The sequence below is a fragment of the Fukomys damarensis genome, unplaced genomic scaffold (assembly GCF_012274545.1).
Source record: "Fukomys damarensis isolate Sample0158 unplaced genomic scaffold, DMR_v1.0_HiC HiC_scaffold_28, whole genome shotgun sequence".
Taxonomy (NCBI): Eukaryota; Metazoa; Chordata; class Mammalia; order Rodentia; family Bathyergidae; genus Fukomys; species Fukomys damarensis.
The window spans coordinates 22,735,411-22,743,379 of NW_022900940.1; the positions used below are offsets into that span (position 1 = coordinate 22,735,411).

Below are 7,969 nucleotides of genomic sequence, written 5' to 3' on the forward strand. Positions count from 1 at the left end.
CGGCGGCGGCGAAAGCCGACGGGACGAGGGCGCCAGAGAAGGAGCAGACGGAGGCGGCACCACAGCTCCGAGAAGCAATGACATTCCCCCTCACGCCCGCCCCGCCGAGACGAGCAAGGGGAGGAGCCCCTGGAGTACGGGCGGAGCTCAGGCAACCTCTAACTCCGCCCCTCGCCCAACAGGAACTGGAGCCTCCGCCTGTCACAAAGCGACAGGTCCGTTAGGGGGCGGGTCCAGAAGCGTGGCATCTACCAATAGGAGCCCGAGCTGAGGCGGGGCTTAGCTCAGTGTTTCTCTTCCTCCTCCCCCCACAACCCCCGCCTCGCGCCCATTCGCCCGGAGCAGCTGAGTTTCGGGGCTGCGGCTTCATTGTCAGTTGAAAGACGCGGTTCCGCGCGCGCGTGCGGCTCTGCTACCTTTGTGAAACTGAGTCTAGCCGAGGAGTCCGGAGGTGGTTGGACACAGGGGAGCACCTGCGGGCTCCCTCGGTTTAAGGGAGGGAAGGGCGCTAGGCCGACCGACAGAGCGCTTGTAGGCGCTGCGGTCATGACTTTTAACCCGCTCTGCGCCGAGCGCCTCCCACGTGACGGGGCGCGCAGGCGCTCTACGGGAGCCCCCTCGGCGCGTGGGAGCGCCCGCCTCGGGCTGCACAGAGAACGGTTTGCCCTCGCTGAAAACTTGAAACAGACGAACATACCCGTAGCTGCAGAAAAACCTAGCGAAGCAGGCGAAATGACATCTCTCACCTTTTTGCAATTTTTGTACAATATTTTCTGATAACGTCTCTTCACTGGATAGGTGGGCAAATGCAGGATTCATTGTTAAAGGTTGCAAACATTCCTTCAAACAAGTGAAACTAACTTGCCCTGAACTATGAACTCTTAATACCCATCTTTGTAAATATAGTGGCTGTGTAAATATAATGGCACGAATTTTTTGTAAGTCTAAGACCTTGCTTCCTTTTCCCCATCCCCCGATAATTACAAAGTAGATTAAATTGAATAAAATGAGTTTAAGTGGGATAGATAGATTAAAATTATTCTGATGTAAGCCCCAAAGAGATGCAAAGATTGATATATAATCAGCACTCACTAGATACTTGGTTAATTTTATGTGGGAACTCCTGGCGCGTGTGAGTTCACAATTTATTCTGCATTTTATTTGGGATGTAACATCTGAATTTTAAAATGTATTTGCGTAAAGTTATAAAGGCACGACTATTGTCATGTAAATTTTTAAAATACAAATTGTTTACAAAATACTAGATAAATGAACAAGTGTAACTGGTTTGAGATTGCTGTTTAATAGACTCGGTTACTCTCAAGTGATTAACTTTTCTCATTTCCTTACAAAAATAAATATAGTCTCATTAAGAATGAAACAGTTTCCAGAAATAGACTTTTTCACCAACAATTTAATAGCCAACATTTATTGAACATCTAAATTTTAATGAGAATTATGATATTAACTACCCCTTTTGTAAAGAGGACAATGACATGCTCTTCATCAGAATCAAAACAGCACACACTAGAATGACAGCGTGAAAGTATTTTTACCCTTGTTCTATGAACCAAACTCTATTAGCCAAAAAAAAATAAAATTTATTTTGTATATTCATTTTAGCTTATTCGGCTATTTCTACTATTTTATATGTAGATATTCCCTGTTGTGTTCCATATTAACTCCTTTTGCTTCCTTTTTTGATTATTTAATGGCCAGGAGAAGCCTGGTCTAAAAATTGACAGGGCTCAGTGCTACTCCCAAATTATTCCTTTTTATCCATGCAATGTTGAACAAGTCACTGGCTGGGTTGCCCTTCCCACACTTCAATTGTTAATATCAGATAACATCTGAAAACACTATGGAAAATTGTTGACACATGCAAATGCGGTGTGGTGATGAGGGTAAAAGCAACACGGCAACCCCTCTAATTCTTGATCTTCATTTGTTCAGCAAATTATCATGGAGTGCCTGCATTACACTAACCATTATATGAGCAATGGGAGGCAACAGGGAAATTGAGACGCGTAGCTCTGCTCTCACAGCTCCCCAGCCAGCACTTGGAAAGTGGACATCGACTATATGACAGTGTTCAGTAGCAAAATGCAAAATGACAAGCGCTCTGGAAGAATGGTGTGTGGGGAACTTGACGTATGCAAGGACGGGAAACATTACCTTGAGGAAGCAGCACTGCGGGTGAGAATGAATGGACCAGGGGAAGAAGAACAGAAAGAGGCCCAGGCAGAAGAGCTTATGCAAAATCCCTGCAGTGGGACAAAGGAAGCAAGTACAAGGAATCCGGAGAGGGCCAGTGTCGTGGCAACACAGTGGAACATGGTGGGACAGCTCATGCGTTCTCTTCCTTTTGAGAATATTGGAAAGCCATGAAGGATTTTAAGCTAGGTGTGGAGTTCCTGAAGTGGAGGAAAAGAATTGGTCAGATGTGTGTTTTTGAAAGATTACTGAAGCTACAATTTTAAAAGCACTGTGGGAAGAGGATCAGTAAGAGATCTCATTAGTCTACCTGAAGTGTTCAGAGGTTACTTTCGTTAGGAATATATTACTGTCAGACCATGAAGGAACCCATAGAAATAAATTGCTATGATATAAATTTGCAATCTCCAGCCTATCAATATAGAAAAATGGTTTCCAGCGTGTGCAGGAAGCTTCAGAGTGTTTGCCCCTCTGCACATGATCCTGGTAAGTGCCTATAATGTCCTTGCTGAGTTCCAGTCTTAGGGAGTCAGTCGAGCTCATGGTGCAATATGTTGAACGGGGGTGTTGCTTCAGAGGTTCAGCTGTACTTCAGGGCCTCTGAAGGTAGACAATATTTAAACTGAAACCTGATACACAAGCGGAAAGTCACCAGACATCAGAAGGTAGGATGGTAGAGTCCAAGCAGGAGCAGAGAGGATTTTCAAATATTTGTATTAATAAGAGTACACTGGGAGATGAGGTTGAAAGGAAGAACCAGATTTTTCAAGGACTTGTCTATCTGGTTAAAGGAGTTTTAGATGTTAATCAATAAGCAGCTGTGAGTGGCTAAAGCATTTTGAACAATACTTGGTTGATGAAAGAAAAAATTCTGATGGCAGTATGGATATACTGGAAAGGGTGAGGGAGATGCTAAGGAGGCAGGTGTGGGAGTTTAGGCAAGAGAGTAAGATGAGGCCCAGAAAGAAGGAGACTGAAAGGTAGAAATTCAGAAATGCTGTGGGACCCACAACCTTTCCTAACAGGGTTGGCCTTTAGGTACGCTAGAGGGAGACAAATGGTTGTTCCTCTTTGGGGTCTTAGAAGTCTAGGCTTGGCATATTGGCTTCTGCTGGCTCCTGAGAGGCCTGAGGCCAGCAGTGGTTCTCTGCATGTACTGGGATCCAAGGGGCAGTTGTTTTCCTTAATGGATTTTTATGTTTTCTAAGTTATCTGTTTTGAAAATGTATTATTTTTCAAATTGGAAAAATTAGTACCATATTTTACAGAAAAAAGAAAGGAGTAGATTTCAGACATTAATGGTAAAAGCTAGATAAAAGAAGTACAATGGACCCTCAAGTTACAACTGGCCTACATACAAACAACATGGGCTAATTAGGTTAATGGAAGATAAATCTGCCTCTTACTATCTATAGTATATGCCCAGGTAAACATCCAAATTTCAGCTGTATTGACTTGCAACAATTTGAATTACAACCAGCCCTCAGGAACCAATCAAGTTTGTAAGTTAAGGACTTGTAGGTGTCAGTGTGAATCTGGAACTTCCAGTCTGGCCATATGGGCAGAAGGTGATTTCTCAGAAATGGAGAGTGCAAGACAAGGAGCAGGTTTGGAGGGAAGATGATCAGATCAGATTTGGACATGTGTTTGAGCACATCTGAGAGGTGTGGACTTGCCTCTGCAAGTCTCTTAAAGATCTCTTAAAGGAGATCTGATGCTCAGGAGAAAGAGTTTTTCTTTGGGACTTCATGGCCCTGGATGAAATTTTGTTGGAATCAAAGTTAGAAAAAATGAGAGGAAGATGGAGGAAAGAACCCTAAGGAGCCAGGTGTGGTGGCACATGCCTGTAATCCCAGCACTCTGGAGGCTGAGGCAGGAGGATCACTGTGATTTCGAGACCAGCCTGAGCTGCATAGTGAGACCCTGTCTCAAAAAAACAAACAAACAAAAAAACCCTAAGGAACTCCTAAATTAATAAACTAGAATATGTGCCTACAGGAAGCCCAAGATAAAGCAACCAGAGAGAAGAACCAGCAAAGAGGGTGATATCTCAAAGAAAGAAAGAAAAAAAATGAAACAAGGGCAGCAGCAACACAGGACTCAGAGAAACAGAGTGTCACGCCCCTGAAAAATGTATCTTTCTTTTAGTAACCAGGAGGTCATTGGTTTCTTTCACAGGTAAGTTTTGGCAGAGTAGCTGGGCCAGAACCAGATGAGAGTGGGTCAGTAGGGATGAGGAGCAAAGGATGTGGAGAAGGAAGTAGAGAACAGTCATTTTAGAAGCCTGGATTCGAAAGCACAGTGGACCAAGTCAGACCAAGGAAAGCCTACATTACTGATCTACAGTTCCTGGCACCTCCCAGTCTGACCAAGAACATCTTCAAGTTCCATGATGTGTCTCAGAAATGATAAAGGTCTGACGGAGGGTTTCACCCTTAGAGAAATAGAAACAGCATGCCACATACTCTTGCACTGGACACAATACCCTTGGGAGGTACCAGGGTATGGCATATAATTGGCTTTTACCAATATTTGAAGACGGAAGGATTTCTAGAATCTTACACTGTCTCTTTCTGACAGGCATCCACCAGGATATCTGCCTGGTGACCCATAGCCCAGGAAAAGGAAAGAAGCAGAGGGAGAAATTAAGCTATGAGCCTGTGAAATCCTGCACATGCTGCAAGCAAGTGGTGGTGTGTGATGGTTCAGAACATAGGCTCTGGTAAGATATTTCCAGGCACCAAATCCTGACTCCATCATTCGGAGTCATGTGGCTTTGAGGAGTTACTTCACTGCTCTGTGCCTTAGTATCATCATCTACATAAGACTGCACCTTCCTCTTAGGGTTGTTTTAAGAATTACATGACTAAAACCTAGAACAGAGCCTGGCACAGTAGAGCATTCACTATATGTTGGTTATTCATAGTACTGTTGAAACCTCCTGTCCCCAGAACAATAACAGGTGGGCTGTGAGACTTAACTCCCTGGATAGCATTAGAATAACCCATGACTTGAGCACATTTGAAAGCTTCTGTTTCTTTAAGCTTGAAAGTGCTTGCCTCAAATAAAGCACTACTTTGCAAGGCTGTTTCTTTGAAATACCTGTTGGATAAACTAGTAAAAGTCAAAGTGGGATGAAAGCTTTGGAGAATGAATATGGCAGGCCATTTCTAAAGGACTCCATGGTCTTCAGTACATGAAACTCATCCCCGATACAACCCCAATGGCTTTACAGCCCACCATTGTGTGGCTGCCAAAGTAAAGGGGTGGAACTTTTAAAATTAGGTTATAAACTGGTCTCTCTTTTCTTCTCTGCTTTTTCTGCTCTCCTCCTCCTTCCTCTCCTTCCTCTGTCTCTGCTTCTCCTCTCTCTCTTGCTCCCAGCAAACAGCCATATTGTGACTGGCCCTATCAAGTGTCATATCATCCTTTGGGCCCTCTGCTGGAAAAAGTAGAATCAAGTCTGAAATAATGGCTTTTTAATTGTATCCTCTAGTATTATAGATGTAGGACGGTGCTGTATCATACCTCTGTGAATATAAAATATCTTGTACTTTATGATATGTAGTAGTGACCGTGCTTTATCAGAGCTGTTTTTAACGATGTTACTCTAGAATGTTTTCTTTCCAGATGATGATTAAGATGCTAATAAAAAATAATGGTGCCAGGTACCACAACAGTAACAGAACTTTGCTGTTTTCTGGGTATTATTCTTTTCTTTGTTTTTTGTTTGTTTATTTGTTTTTTAATGGAGTGTGCTGGATGTCTATAATTTTGTTCAGATGACTGCAGAACCTGGAAAAGCTGTTTCTGCTATTGATAAATAACATACTGCTATTATCGGTCTTTTTATATAAATATAAATATAAATAATATATATGCATATATAATTTGAATTTTGGGGAACTTTGGAAAAAGTTATCCCAGTTTACTGTGTTGAGTTGGCATTGTACAGAAATTAACAGCCATATTGGTCTAGAAATGTTAATTTTTTTTCCATTTGTACAGGGGTAAAGCACTGTATTAAATATGTAAGATCATATCTATGTGGGTTTGATTACAGAAACTAATAAAGTATTCTCTAAATAATGAAAAAAAAAGGATGCCCTATGCGGCAAGGACTGCTGTTTCTGGACAGGAACCCACATGGACTTGAATCCTGCCAACAGCTATAAGAAGGAGCATGCAAGCAGAAACTTCCACAGTCCAGCCTGAGGTGACTGCAGTCCCATCACAGTCCCATATGACTGATGCCTGGAGCAACACCCTGAGTTAAAGAACTTCAATAAGTCGTACCCAGATTCCTGACCTGAAAACTGAAAAAATAAATGTTTATCGTTCTAACTTTGGAGTCACACAGCTATAGATATTACAGTGGAATGAAGAGTGACAAGACTATCAGCAACATTTCTCTTATAAATGTTCTATAAACTTTCTCTTATAAATGCTCCTTGCGCCGGGGATTTAGCTCAGTGGCACCGTGCCTGCCTTGCAAGTGCCAGGTCCTGAGCTCGATCCCCAGTACCAAAAAAAAAAAGCTACTAAATTACTGGAAGGATGAAAAGAAGCAGTCCCAGTCTTAACAGAGAATGTCCTAAGCAGCAGTCATTCTATAAGATACTTTGGGATGAGGGGGTGCTTGTCAGTCAATTCTACATGCTTTATTTCTCCTCTTAGAAATTTATGATCCTATAACCTGATTTTCAAATGTACAATAAACCTAAATAGATATTTCTGTAAAAAAAAAAGGCAACAGATATGTGAAAAAGTTTTTCAACATCATTAGTCATCAGGGAAATGCAAATTAAAGCCAGGTGAGGTATCATCTCACCCAGGTAAGAATAGCTATTATCAAAGACTAATGATATTAAGTGCTGGCGAGGATGGAGAAAGGGAAACCCTTGTACACTGTAGATAAGAATGTAAATTAGCACTGCCATTATGTAAAATTAAAAATAGAGTTACCATATATCATCCGTCATATTACTGGGCATATAACCAAAGGAAATAAAAGCAGTACGCCAGGGAGATGTCTGTGCTTACAGTTATTGCAGCACTTTTCACAATAGCCCTGAAAGGGAAACAGTCTAAGTTTCCATCAACTGATGAACAGACAGAGAAAATGTGGCGCACATATATACACCGCAGAATGCCATTCAGTCTTAAGAAAGAATGGAATCCCATCATTTGTGACAACATGAGCGGAACTGGAGATCACCGTGTTAAGTTAAATAAGGCAGGCACAGAAAGACAAGTACTACATGCTCTCAACTCACATGTAGAATCTAAGAAAAGTTGATCTCCCAGAAGTTGAGAGTCAAATGGCAGTTACTGAGGAGAGAGCAGGGAGAGGAAGCAAGGGGGAAGGCTGATTAATGGATACGAAGTTATACCGAGGAGCAAGAAGTTCTAGCGCTCTGCTGTATGTTAATGTACCTCTAGGTAACGAGTATGTACCGTATATTTCAAAAAGCTAAATGCTAAACGTCTGGGGAGATATGCTTACCCTTATTTAAACATTGTACGCGCGGTGATCAAAATATATGGTGAATGTTAAAACTTTGAAAAGTTTATTATAGTAAAAGACATATTGCCGTTAGTACCCCCTCAGAATACTCTGCCTCACTTCAAATAACTCATCATCCTTGCCACGTTCTGGAAGTACTCTTTCACGCGTCTTTATGAGGCATAATCAAAGACACTGTGAGTGCTGCTGTGAGCCGCCTAAAGGCGAGGCCGCTCATAAAAAGGCAGT

The 7,969-nt window shown here is 42.2% G+C and overlaps 1 protein-coding gene across 1 annotated transcript in view; it reads right to left on the bottom strand.

Annotated features, from left to right (window-relative positions):
- The window catches only part of Stt3b (STT3 oligosaccharyltransferase complex catalytic subunit B), a 97,440-nt gene extending 97,004 nt beyond the window's left edge, over positions 1-436 (bottom strand). The window contains exon 1 of the mRNA XM_010638260.3: positions 417-436. The gene's annotated coding sequence lies outside the window, so the exon portion shown is untranslated. The remainder of the gene's footprint in view (positions 1-416) is intronic.
- Positions 437-7,969: the final 7,533 nt, after the last annotated feature.